Source organism: Uloborus diversus, chromosome 4 (genome assembly GCF_026930045.1).
Source record: "Uloborus diversus isolate 005 chromosome 4, Udiv.v.3.1, whole genome shotgun sequence".
Lineage (NCBI taxonomy): Eukaryota > Metazoa > Arthropoda > Arachnida > Araneae > Uloboridae > Uloborus > Uloborus diversus.
In genome coordinates this window covers 183,788,725-183,804,117 of record NC_072734.1, presented here as the reverse complement: position 1 = coordinate 183,804,117, position 15,393 = coordinate 183,788,725, and positions in this window count along the sequence as shown.

Sequence of the window (15,393 nt, the reverse complement as noted above, 5' to 3'; positions counted from 1 at the left end):
AAACAATGTAATAATTTATGTATCAACTTATTGCTTAAGAATCATTTTTGTACTCATCGTACCTGATTGCAATGTATGTATTGAATTACATGCTATTCAGAACCCGGGTAACGCATACAGACGTTCCCAATCAAATCGGGAGCAATATCGCACCCCTCCTCCCCCCAAATACCACGTGACCTCTCAAATTACGAGAGTATCCCCCAACAGAGATAACCATCCCTAAAAACAACTCTTAAAATCTCGATGGCTTTGTCGGAGTCATGCCAACCCCCCCCCCCCCACTCCCCACCTTGGTGTGCATACTGACACACTAAAATGACATTGCAAAGTCAGTTAGCATAATTAAATGCTGATAAATTTAGTCCAGATGCTTTTTTTACACATAGACATTTAGAAATAACCCAGACATAGTACGTAATGTTCTAAGTTCAAGGCTGCGAAGGGTACAAAAAGGCCCCAATCCAGTAAGACAGTATTCTACCTACTAAGTATCAAACAAAATGTGAGCTGTTTGCATTTTTTAATCAGCAAATGTAAGATTTTCTCCTCTGTATGTAAAGGTTTATAACTTCAACAAAACCTAAAAGTTTTAAAGGAATTACATAAAATAGAATCATATCTTATTTGAATTTGAATTTTAAAAAATGCAACTGGTACTGTTTTGCACATTTAATTATCACTGATGAAAACAATATTTCTTAAATTTAAATTATTTAAAACAACGTTCACGGAAAGCATAAACCGTTATCTTCTCGAAGGGAAAATTATTGTTATAATTAATGTTGTTATTAAGCTTCTAATTTTTTCAGGCTTAAAGTTACACATCATAAATTCTTTTTACTATTTCTTGCAATAATGAAGTGCACATTTCAGAAACAGCTTCCATCAAAAATTTTGAAGTCTAAAATGCATTAGAGTGATTAATACTTTCATGATTTACATTTTCATGATTAAATTTACAATTTTTATGAACTTTTAAGCTGTAATAAATATCATTGAATAAATTTAGCATTATAGTACCGCTTTGAAGAAGTCAGTGTAGTAAGGTATTTGGCTATATATGCATTATCAATCACTATAAGGGGTTTTAACCCCTTCAGTTGGAATTATTAAATATTGGACCAAAAATGTTGATATTTGGTACACAGTGTACTATGGTAAAGGGTATCTTATAGACAAAATTTTGAGTTTGTAGGAAAAAAATTAAAAGAGTTATGGCACGTCCAATATTCCGGACTTCTATTTTTGAAATCAATATTTCATATACAAGAACGATAAAATACCGAACAAACTTCATTATAAAATTTTCTACAAACAATTAGAAAACATAATATAAGCGTTTGTAACGATTATTTAAATATTATATATTTTTTAAAAAATCTGGAAAAAAACCTCGCTTTTCAGATAAAAATCCATGGTTGGAAAAATGAGCCACTCTTTATCTCTAAATCCTTACATATCAGTGTTGTCAATCCCAAAACGAAAAATTATTTCACAGATTATAATAAGCAGAATGTAAAGAGTCAAATACACAAAAATCAACTAATTGAATCAATTATTAAATAATTAGCAGCTGTTTAAAGTGTATGTCCGGTATACCGGACACCAGGTCTGAAGGGGTTAAACTAGACTAGAAAAAGACAATCAGTTTACACTGCATGTATGTTGCCTTTTTTTTTTTTTTTTTTGGAAGTCTATTCACTGCTTGTCCTTATCTATAGTGGTTTTTAAAAACTGTTCTTTAACTGTTCTCTGTAGGATTGTGGAAGGAAAATCTTGCTTAGGTCATGCGGTATTGGTGGACCATATTTTCCGAATTGATTCCCTTGAAGAAAAGTTATGATTGGAAAATCAAAAATATAAACGCACTTTGTAAAGATTTAGCTTAACGGTCTTGTTACAAATAAATGATTAAAAGCTACGAAATCTATCATTTGTCAACAATTAACTGTCCCAAAGCAATATTATTAGTAGTAAGAAATAAGAGTTTTGACTAGCATTTTATAAAACTCGAATATAAAATTTATTCAGTATACGGGGGGCGGGGGCATGATCCAGAAAGTGAAAACATTAATTCGTACTGTACGCGTACAATTTTTCAGTTTGATTTAGATTGTCAGTCAGTCTTTATTAAAAGAAAAATAACAATAGATGTAAACGAATCAAAAATCAATCCAAAATTTTCTGAGAGCCGCAGCACAACCAAGCATTGTTATCGGGAAATACAACTGCTGTACCGAAAATTTGATGGTAAAACAAAAAATAACTAAAATAACTCACCTCACTCCCACATTAAAATGACTAGCTTTGATTCAAATTTGGTATCAATGCCTCAAATGAGGTAGCGCAATAAATTGTACTTCTCGTGAAGCATAAATAATATTTTTCGACTGCAAGACGCGAAGGAGGATAATGTGTTTATGAGTCTATGTATGTATGTGTGTTTGTTCCTATGTGGCGTTGTAGAGGCTACACGTCTTGGCCGATTTTAATGTTTCTTACTTCGATCGATTTAACTTAACTTTGGGAGTGTCACTAAACACATGACAATAATCAAAATTCACCATTTGAACAACCAGAGGCCATATTGTTAGTTCGGGATCGTGTCTCAATCTACCTGAGTGCTACACAGCGTGCGACAAATGCAGGTAGCGTTTTCACTCTCTGATTTTTTTGTTTACTAAGTCTATGAATTCAATTTCCATCTTTTCCGACTTTCATCGTTTTCCATCATTTCTCATTTTCGACTCCCATTCAAGGATTTGACTGAGGACGTTTCCGCGCTGTTAATATAGATGTGGTTGACTTTGGTTCGCGAATTTTTGCTTAGGGTCAAACAAATGTAGCTTTAAGTCGAGTTAGGTCCCTAGAGGGACTAATAATCAGTAGTTTAGACCACCGCAAGTTACTTAATGATCCTCACGATACAAAACTTTCTCAATAAAATGACAAGATTGCGAAATTTGCCGTCTTATGATCATAATAACTAAGTCAATAGAAATCAACTAAAAAGTGTAATATAAGAAATAATTATTAAATAAAAACAAAATACCCGACTGCGTGAACACCAAAAAAAAAAGAAAAAACTGAAAATATATAAGCCCAGTAGTTTAGAATGTTATTAAGTACTTCTGAATAACTACACCATTGAAGTAGTTTTATATTCGATACACACAAACACAATCGATACAAGACAAATCATAAATTCAAAAGCAGAATGGAAGGATCAACAGTCGGGGCCCGTTCAAATTTACCGGGGTTCCTTGATTGGTCAAAACAAAAAGAAACGGCCCCCGATTGTTGATCCTTCTATTCTGCTTTTGAATTAATGACTTATCTTATGTGTGTTTTGATTATAAAACTATTTCAATGATGTAGTTATTCAGTAGTGCTTAATAACATTCTAAACTACTGGGCTTGTATTCTTGTCTTTTTAGCCTTTTTTTTTTTTTTTTTTTTAACGCAGTTGTGTTTTTTGTTTTTAATTAATAATTATTTTTTCAGGAGTAGTGCAAAGAGCGAAAGGATATTTAGTATGTTTATTGATACTGAAAAAGGCTAGAGCTAGTGGCTATTTGGTGACAATCACTCTAGTAGAAGGCGCACTTCAAATATTTTTCCCTTTAGTGTAATAAATAAGTTGCGAACAATGTAAGAATTACAAAAGATTCCCCATACTCCAGAAAGTGATTTCCAGATATCAACTATTCCTAAGGTATGTTGCGCTTTGTTTGGTTCTTTTAACAAAAAAGTATTCTTGCAAAAATACTTAAGGGGTCTACGAACCCTTAACCTTCAAAATTCTCGACTTTCTGGAAAAAAATATATGTTATCCATAATTTATGTAATTGAATGTAATTTAATTACAATGTTATACCTTATTTATTACCATACGAAAAAAACTTTTCAAGTTTATCGTAAAAATACGTAACCTTTCCCCATATATATTTATGTTATCAGCAACTGTTTAAGCCTCTTTTTCTCAGGTGCCGGTTTCGCCGGTTTCTCGTTTTGCGTAAGTGATATCTCAGAAAGTTTCTTATGTATTTATTTAAAACTTTTAAAGCGTGTATGTCTGGTTCATTTTTATGATCTAAATCTAAATTTATTTATTTTTTAAAATTGTTTATTTATTTATTTATTTATTTATTGAAATTTTATAAGTTAATATCAAATTTTTCCAAAATTTCGGGCGACATTTTTTTAATATTAACTTTTATTTTTGGTTAAAATTAGGCTCAGATCATAAAAAAAAACCAGACAAACCTGCATTAAAAATGTAACAGAAATATATAAGAAACGTTCTGAGAAGATATCACTTGCGCAAAACAAGAAATCGGCACCTGAGAAAAAGAGTCTTAAACAGCTGCTGTTAACATAAATCTCTATGGGGAAAGTTTACGCATTTTTACGACAACTTGAAAAGTTTTTTGCGTATGGTAATAAAGAAGGTAGCATATTGTTCAGAATTAAATAATGCATAACATATATTTTTTTCCAGAAATTTGAAAATTTTAAAGTTAAGGGTCCTTAGATCCCTTAAGAAATGTTCATGGTGCTGTACACAGTTTTAGACGTAATATTATTTAAACCCAGTTTTAAATATCAGCTCGCATCCTCACTTTCTCTTTAAAAAAAAAAAAAGAAAAAAACAAAACAAAAAAAAAACCGCGATCTTAACATGTTCGTGCTTATAAAATAATGCAGTTAAATTTGCAAACTCTCGCAATTGCAATAAGTAAAAAGTCAGCAGAAATTATTTAACTCCAATATACTAAGTACAAACAAATGACCGCCATATAAATATTTCATGTTAATCCAACAGCCGTTTCTAAGAGACTAGGTTATAACCGAAATTCCTTTTTCATTTAGATTTCCCTCGCGTAGACCATCCTGTTTCGTGTTCTAAGTAATTTGGGACACCAAGACCGCCCTTCTATGCACCCGCAGAGCCCTGGCCTGTGTTAAGGAAGAACTCCCGTAATGTTACGAGACATTGTGGAAAATAGCCACTGCATTAATTCACACGTGCTATTTGTTGACTGCGTGCCAGGATGCAAAGCATAATGGTTTTCCTATCCTTGTTCCTCTCTCTCGCTTTTTCCCCACCTTTGTTTTTTGCTAAGTACTACATGAACAAAAAGGCAGAAACAACTGAATATTAAAAACAAATATGAGAGGAATTATGGGCAGATTAGTTCCATAAAAACCGCGAGAGTTTTAGAACAACCAATGCAATGCATTAGACCAGTGGTAGGCAACCCGTCGATCGCGACCGACCGGTCGATCTCGAGTTCATTTCCAGTTGATCGCTACAACATTCTAGACCATATTGTTTTGTCAGAGTACCATAAGTAAACATTGTTTTCTTTAAAAAAAAAAAGGCTCAACTTCTTAATCAAACGTTATTTAAATATTTTTGCAAAAGATGTTAAAATCAGAAGAAGGGTTTAATTTTCAAGAAAAAAAAAATTTTTCTCCACAAATGTCTACAAATGTTATTATACATTTTCAGAGGAAACTTGGTAAGAATGCTTTACATTTTTTTTTTAATTACGAAAACTTTGTTTTGAACGGGATTGATCCAGTGGTACAGCAAAGAGAGAGTCCTCCCCCCCCCTCCGGCTATGAAGTCGATCTTTGGGTTTTCCAAAGTTGGAAAGCAGATCAGCTGTTAATTGAGGTTGCCTATCGCTGCATTTGAAGCTTAGGTAAGGGAAGCCGTAATTAATAGAACGTTGTACAAGTAGTAAAAATCATGTAAATTTAAGCAATCAAACATTCATCTTTAGTTGTATTTTACATCTGTAAGTGCACAATATCATTAATTATTTTAAAGATAAAAATTTGATTTTCTTTCTCCCCTTTCGCATTTTTCTGTTTTTTTTTTTTTTTTTGCTTATACATGCAAAAAGGCATAAACAATGGACTAATAAAAAATATGCTCTTGAATTATGAGCAAATAAGTTGTATAGCAGCTTTTAATAGTAAGCTCACAATAGCAACGATAATAACTTGACTCAGAAAAAACCACGTCAATAACATTAAATTATCAACTGACGGACAAAAAGTTAATTTAAATCACAGCCAAAAAACTGTACTAAAGTCATGTTTCCTGAGCATATCTTCGGTTGCCCAGAACTTCAGGCCAGGATTTTCAAGATCAGCAAAGAGAACGCACAGGATTTGATTTTTTCTGACAGAGCTGTTGAGGTTACCAAAACTGTCTTTGACAGCTTCCGAGCAATCAAAAGCCTTGTAAATCAGGGACGCGTCTTAATCATCACCATTAATTGAAAAACCAGAACATACATTTTTATGCAGAATTTGATGTAATATGTTTATAAATTTAGATAATGAAGGCAAGAGTTAGAGGCACCATATGCAAGTAGTACAAAATCACGGAAATAAAATTCAATAAACGTTACACATTTTGTTAAATCATGCATCTGTATGCACACAAATATTTAGTTTAAAAAATTATGGTTTATTTACTCAAAACTGAAAATAAATTCATTTTTGTTGACAACTATATAATAAAGCATATGTACCTTTTATTTATTAATTTTTCCAATATATTGCATTATTTAAAAATATATATTCCTTTTAAATATCAAGTTGAAAAAATGTTTCTTTGGCGAAGATTTTTAAAAGAGTTTAAGGTAGAGGAGTTTTAAAAAACATTGAAGCACATATTTTTTTAAAAGAGTTTTAGTCTTATGAGATGAAATTGGGGGAATTTTTTTTCTGTTTCTCTAAAAAAATGGAACATTTGTGTGTTTTACAACGAATAACACACAAGTAAAACACGGGAGCAATAGCTTACTACATCAGGATGTGCAATCAAATAGAAAAGTGAAGAAATTTCCCGGCACCCTTCACACGACACTCATGAAGGAAACGGGCACATGTCCCTTTACCATTGTCATCCGGATGACCTGAATCAACTAAAAAGTCGATCCAACCCATCGAGACAACGCGAAGCGTTCGCTCTACACACGACTTAACTAATGAAGTTGACTCGCTTCAGTTTTAACATTGTTGTGGAGCAACTGCTTGAAAAAAGTCAGCTTATTTGAAGAAAAATTGAATCAACTAAGTTGTTTCCTGTGAACACAGCGAAACACACCAGTTAACAAGTTAATAGGCACGATTTTTTTTTTTTTTAAATTTGATTTGACTAACCGCCTTGTGTATAGCTGGCCTTAGTTGATTCCACTCATCGGAATGAGAATGGGTCAGTGCTAGGAGTGTCTTATGAGTTCACTGTCATGTAAATGATGGCGGACGATTTCCTCAGTCTTCTGCTTGGTTGCACATTCTGATAACTAGGTTGTTTCAGTAGTGTTTGACAGTTGACTCAACTAAAATGCCTCATGTAAAGGAGGCCTTAAGATTTCAGAACAAATGGCTTAAACATGCTCGAAAATAACAAAATGTAAGCAATTTATGTTGAAAAGAAAGACATTACATAGTAATGCACAAAATTAAACAACTTTTATTTATTTTATTTATTTATTTATTTATTTATTTATTTTTTTTTTTTTTTGCATTGAAAGCCTGAAATATGCCTCAAGAACTTAATCCGGCGCATTTTCACGATTTGAATTTACAAAAATATATATATTTAAAAAAGTGGTAAAAAAGCAACCCTCTTGAAGGTTTTTTTTTTTTTTTTTTGTTTATCGGCCCACTAAAATGTTAAATGTTCCTAATGTTAAAAAATAAAAAAAAAAGATAAAAATTCATTTTTTCCAAATCTTCCACATTATACAACATTATTTACACTACAAGTCTTCAAACTATTTTGAAACACTCCCTCATTTGTTGTCTCATTTTAAGAACACTTTGAAGCACGCTTTTTGGAAGTTTTACGGAGACTTAAGGGAATACGTTTTAGAACAATTGAACGATTCAGGTTTCATTTTTTTTTTGTGTTTTTATGCTTTAACTGTGGTTTTAACTACTCTGAAATAGGTAACATTCCTCTAAAAATGGCTAGTTTTTTTTTTTTTTTTTTTTTTTTTTTTTTTTTTTTTTTCACGCCTTGGAAAAAAAACCATAGCTACAACTGTGTATCTATGTATAGTTTCTTCTACAATATTATTATTAGTAAAAAATAACCGTCGCAGTTTTTTTTTAATTTTTTTAAATGTTTTCACTGTGTTTTTTACTCCTATGAAATAAGTAGCATTCCTGTTAAAATGACAAGGATTATTTTCACGCCTTGGAAAAAAGTTTTTCCTAAATGTAAGTAAAATTGAATTTTTTCAACAAAAATCGATTAGGAACAAAATACTATCACAGTGTTTTTGTTACTGTGTTTTTTACATAAAATAAGTAGCATTTCACTGAAAATGTAAAGGTTTATATTTGGCAAAAAGCCCCAAATATGTATTTGTGTATCTGTCGAATTTTTTTCCTCAATGATAGATTAGCAAGAAATTACTACAACAATTTTTTTAGACAACCGATCGTAAAATACGCGTTCCTAAAACAACCATTTGTGCAGTCAAGTGCAACCATTCAATCAAACAAAGTACGATTTCACTTGGAAAATTCCATTTTTATATGAACAACCGTCTGTTAGGGGATGACACGTAAATGGTGTTTAATATGATTAGCTTAAACACTTCTATGAAATATGAGCTTCTGTTATATTCATAAGTAACACAGTTCATGATAATTGAGTTCTGAAACGTGCAAACGAATAAAATGGCAACACTGTGACTCAAAAAGTATGAATGATGGTGATGTGTTACCTACCAGCTGTTACAATTCTGTTTTTCGGTCTGTTAAGATCCTACTTTGTTACTATATTATAATTATGTTTTATTACTCAAGTGTTTTATAAGATTACTAGGGGAACGTGGGGCAAAGTGAAATGGTGAAATATTTACTCTGCATTCAGTTCCACCTATCTTGTAATATTTTAACTATGTAGTAACACATGTAGTCTTTTCCAGTCAAGAAAAAACCCTCCGAAAGTCAAACAATATGATAATATAAGCATTTTTTAAAATGATAGGCATATTGTAATATTTTGTTGTGATTCAAAAAATATTTTTAATATTTTTATTGAAAAAGTTCTTGTTATTAACATTTGAAATAGTAATTGAGACCTACTAATATTCAGTGCAGTAATTATTTGCTTAATATTAAGCTTATTTGTAATGTAAATGCTTTGTACAATGAAGCATGTACATGTGATGCAAAGTGGATGGGGCAAAGTGAAATACTGTCCATTTCATTTACTTATTCAGTGTTTTAACAAATCGCTTATGTGTTTATTCATTAAATGGTTCACTTACATTCCTCCATTTCATAATTCCCTGATTTATTCATTCATTCACTTTTTTTGTATTTAATTTTCTATTTTATTTACTCATTTGTTTACTTTCGTTTATTCTTTGATTTTTTTTTCATTTATTCATTCATTATTTTATTTAACCATTTATTTGATTTAAAAAAATCCTTAATGATCGAATGGAAAACATATATTTAGAAAAAAATTCATTTTTCACTGTGCCCCATAAAAAAACAAAACAAAAAAAAATCTTTTTTTTCTGAGGCACAAACTTACTGCTAGAAATGAAAAATAGTTTCAACGCAGTCTTTATCGTAAAATAGCTTGTTCTTCTTTATGTACCATAATTTTCAGAACAAATTTCCAATTTGTTCATTTTGAAAAAAAAAAAAAAAGTTTTCTTAATCATTTTACTTTCTCCCACATTCCTCTACATAAATATTTTTTTAAACGTCCCAATTACAGCAGATTAAAAAAAAATCAAACTGCACGAAGGTTTTTAATCATCGGTTTGATTTAAGCAAACATAAGGGAGTTAAAATGATTAGCAGTAAAACATTTATACTTCAGTTCTTTTACTCAAAGTTAATTAAAATATACTAAAAATAACACTATGTTATGAAAATTCAGCCTCCATAATCCGAGAAAATCATTAGATTTAAGCGGATAAAGAGGTTTTGTTGCTATTTCGCGATTTAAATTTACATAACTTACAAATTTCAATAACAAAATCTACTAAGAACTTCTAGTGAACATTGGGTGCATACATGCGCAAGTATATTTGTAGATTTTCTGCATTTTAAGCTAATTTCGGTAATCCTATTATTTCAGGAACTTCTAACAATAATTCCATTTTGTTTTCATATTCTTAGTCATCAGAGTAGTAAATTTGGTAAAAATAAAATGTAATTTAATTTGCATTTCTTCTATTACACAAAACGAAACATGTAGCTTTAAATACACTGCTTGACAATTGCTAAGAACTAATTACGTTTCTTTTTGGAATAGCTAGGAATGGACAATGATTTAAGGAACAGAACTAAGTGTATAGTAGGGAGGATGTGCCTTTATTATAAGTACAAAATAGTGCATATGTTACTGTACCGATGAAGTAAGGAACAGAACTAAGTACATGGTAGGGATGATGTGCCTTTGTTATAAGTACAAAATAGTACAGATATTACTGCATCGTTAAAGTAAAAATTTTAAAGTAAAAAAAAAAATCCTACTTAGATGACTTTCAAACAACCACAAAAAATTCATCTAGGTCAGAATGATGGAGTTATGAGTACCTTAGTATGATGTGGGATTACCACGAACACTAATGAACATTTTGCATCTGTTTTCCATCCTCCCCACTAAACTGTCAATGACTGCTTGGGGGATATTTTCTCATTGCTCTCTCAAGGCAGATTTGGGTTCTTGTACTGTTCTGGGAGGGAAGGAATTTTGCGCAACACGTCTAGAGCATTCACGGCATGTTCAATTGGATTTAAGTCTGGAGAGTTAGCAGACTACTGCATACGGACAACGTTCTCACTTTGCAGTGTGTCTGATACTTCAATGCTCCTGTGTGGCCGTGCATTGTCGCCCATTAAGAGGAAGTCTGGATCTACAGCCACCCCCCCCCCCATAAAAAGACGAACATAATCCAGTATAAATTCTTTGCAAAACCTTTGGCACGTAACGCTTCTTTGTTCACAAATGTGAAGCGGTGTTCTGCCAATGTGCTTGATGCCTGCCCCATCGGGCCGTACCGATCACGTTAACAAACAAATTTTTGTGCATACCATGTCCCACGCTCTCTACACAGTAGTTGGTGACCAGAATCACTTGTCACACTGAAACGAGATTCGTCGGAGACGGTTCTCTCGATAAATTTTGACGATTCCAACCAACATGTTCCTTACACCAGCGTAATCTCTCTCGAAGGTGGCGTGGATGAAGTAGGGTGCAAAGTGCGGGATTCTCTGCCTACAAACCAACATTATTCAATCGCCGTGTGATGATTCTTCCAGAAACATGCGTACCGGGAGCGGTTGCAAGATTTGCAACTATCTGTTCAGGAGTAAAATTTCTGTTCTTTTTTGCAACGAGGGATACATAGCGATCCTCTGAAGGTGTGGTGTTTCTACCATGATAACCGGCATGCTTTCGCAAAGCATTTCCACATTCAGCGGCAATCTTCAGCGCGAGATGACACTTTTTGATACTCCCATTGCAGCTGCTACAGTGGTGACACTTGACCTACAGTGGTACACTTTGACCTGCTTCCAGTCGTTCGACCGCTCGTCCACGATGGTAGGTACTCAAATTATGTCTTGCTGACACTTTACTTTTAAATATATCAAGAACCAAACAAAATTTCAGAGAAAAAATTTTTCAACATCCAGCACTATTTTCGTTGAACACCAACCAGCGTGAATTTTGGCACGAATCTTGAGCTTGTATGCACAGTCTTTCATACAGATAACGAGTCTAGATCTACCACTCCATCTGAACTTGAATTTATTTCCATTGGTCAGCTGTCTGAGGCACAAATTTGCATAAATCATTTGTTCCTTAGCAATTGTCGAGCAGTGTACCTTCTGCATGTTAAGGAGTTTTAGTCATATCAATTGTTTTTTAATAAAAATGTACTAAATTTGTTACTTTTTAAGTTTTAAAGCTATAAAACTGAATAGGATTCTACAACGGGTCAGAAAAAATTGTATGCGTTATCTGTATCACTATAATATCATCTTGCGTTTGAAAACGTTTGTTGATGGTTTAATAACACCCTGTTATGACCACTCAAAATAAAGTTGAAATACATACAAAAATACTGGTAAATAAATCTATAATACCGTAAAAACAGAGACGTAAATCACAATTTCAAAAACAAATGTTCGGTAAAGTGAAATAGCAGAGCAAAATGAAGTAGTAAGAGTTTGCTAAGCTACATATTTTGCAATGTTTTGGCATTTTGTCAATAAAAATCAAATTTTGAAAAGGAATAATGATTTGTATACAAATCATTATTCATTTTCAAAATTTGATTCGCGTAAGGTAATGTTTTGTCGCATATCTAAATCAACTGCAATTATTATAAAATAATAGTTTTTGTAATGAAAAACACATTATTCATTAATTTATTAATTAACTTATTTATTCGATTACTAATTAGTTTATTTAATCTCATTAATTTCTAATTCTCTTATTTGTTCATTCATTCACTTATTATTTTTTTATGAATTAGTTAATTTATTTATTTATTGGTTTATTGCTTCATTAATAAATCTTTTGAACGTGTTTTTACTTATGAAAAAAGGAAAACTATTAAATGTTTCGCTTTTTCCTATACATGTGAAAACTAAAAGTTTTTTTTTTCTTTTTGGCACAAATTTATTACAAAAAATGAAAAATAATAACTTACTGAATGTTTAACAAAAATATATTTTCAATGTATTGTTATTTTCAAAACAGTTTTTCATTTGTTCCTTAAAAAAAAGCAAATAATTTTAATTGTTTCCTTTTACACACCCCTCCCCCCGTATTCTTTAGCAGTAAAGTTACATTTTCTACCCATCTTAAATAAAATATCTAAATCAAATCAATGATCTGTAAAATATTCACATTTCAAAATGAACAGGTATGCGTAACATATTGATAAAATGCGACTTATGTAATTTAAAAATGTTCCTTGTTTAATGTAATGGGGAAACCAGCTTAAAAGACCGAAATTTTAGTGTTTTTTGTGATTTATTTTTAACAGGAAAGAAACAATTAGAATTTCTTTGAACTTGGAGGATATTTTACTCATCTTTAGAAGCACACCATTTATTTTTTTGAAGCCATTTCCACCAGAATTAGTGTAGTTAGAAGCTACTGTACATGGACAGTCGCCATCGAGCTTGTTGCTGGTGTGCATTACCGAAGCGAAAACTTTTGCCTGTAATCATTACAATTTTTCTTTCTCGTAAACAACATATTTCCTTAGAATTTGAACCTAATTCAGATTTAAAAAGTTGAAAATTGCACGTTTTCGAGGTGGTTTGATTACAATGTTCTGTTTTTCTACCATTTTTTTTTCACACTTCTTGCATTAAAAAACATATTTTTGTTAATAATATCATCAAAGAGCTAGTTTTATACAGAGTATAATTGAACAAAGAAAAATGACAAAAAATTTCAGAACGTTGGGTCAAAAACTGCTTGAGCAAAAATGCACACCAGTTGAGAAAAAATTGTTTCAAGAAACACGCGTTTAAAAAAATGCTGTGAAGGTTTTCGAATCTCCACAGTCACTTTGAGTGCTCATAGCATCGGGACTTAACGGAATTTTTCACTAAAAGTTTGGCAACATATTCTTGAATAATTTTACTAACATTTTATGGCATTAAAAAAAGCGGATTTTTTGACCGGTCTAAACCGATTTCCCTCCTTAATTTAGGTTAAAGGTTATCATACATAAACTGATGAAGTGAGAAACAAAGGGATGTAAGTGGAAAAATTAAAAATTTGGAGATAAACCAGTACACATGGTATGTGTGTCTCTCCTCTGTCTTGGGGCACGAGATGGTAGTAATAGCCCTGGTAGTTGCTGCTATACAGCATGATTTAGAAAAAAAATTCAATGAAAGCCTGCCTAGCATGTTATCTTCAAACGCGTTTTACTTAAAACTTGAAAATGTCCACCCACTTACATCCCCTTGCTTCCCACTGCCTCAAATAGACTTTAGTAGTAGCAAACCGTGTTACAGCATAATTGAAACAATTAATACAAAAATATGTGTTCTTTTAAACTAAATTAAGCATGTTTTCTTATGTAACATTTTGAACTTTTCAAAATAAAGTATTTTAACTCCTGTATTTGGCATGGGGCAACATAGATAACTACGGATGCATAACAAACCGTTAAATTTCTGAATTTGAAATGTTCTAGAATATTTTTTTTCTTGAACTCGAAAAGATTTAGAATACTTCTAGATTGTAAATATTCCTTATGTTCTTTTATATATTTAATTCACTTGAAGAAGCGCATTGACGAATAAATCGAAAGATTTGATTTACTTCTTTAAAATGAATAAATTTTGTTTTTTTCTCAGCAGAAGGTAAGAGTAACTGCATTTTATCTTGATACTTACCTGGAATTGAAACTCAACTAACCATGTTTTCTTATGTAACATTTGAGTATTTGTACATAAAAGTATTTTCTTCTTTGTATTTGCCATGGGCTACATAGATAACTACGGATGCGTAACAAACGGCAACTTTCTGAGTTTTAAATGTTTTACAGTTTTATTTTTCTAGAATTAGATTAGATTTAGAATATTTCTTGATTTAAAATTTACTTTCGATATTTTAATAACTTCAAATCACTTGAAGAAACACGGTGAAGAATAAATTGATATCAAATTAACCCATAATAATTAATAATTCAAAGAAAATTAATAATTAATAATTAAAATTAAACTCTAGTTAATGTAATCTAGGTTAATATACAGTGGTGGTAAAAAAAATGCATCACCCGCGCCGCAAAGGAGAGAAATATCATCCCGAATGCATTCAACACACAGTCAAGCATACCGTATCCCAGATGATTTGAGGGATGCATTTCTGATCAAAGAGTTGGTGGGCTTCTTTGTGTGCAAGGAACAGTAAACGCTCTGGTGTATATTGGCATTTTGGAGGAGAAATTGCTTCCTACTATCTGGGATCTACTTACTTCAGTTCCAAACGTCATTTTCAAGGATGATTCTGCTCCGTGCCAAAAGCCAAAACTGGTAAGTAACAATTTAAAAACCATTAGGCCTAAATTGACATGGGGGTTAAGTAAACTCACTAAGTCTAAACTCACTAGCAGGTTCAGAAATTGAAAAATGAGCATGGGGTCAGCAGCTTGCCTTGTCTCGGAAACAACCCCGATCTAAGTAAACAATTATCGGATCCAAGCTGTTAGATTATTATTTCATAAGTTTGGCAGAATTTCACATACATTCATCGTCAATCGGTCGACCAAAACTTCTCACATAATCCCATTGTTGTGAAAATGCGTGGGTGATGCAATTTTTTTTACCAGCACTGTATATAACTACGAATGT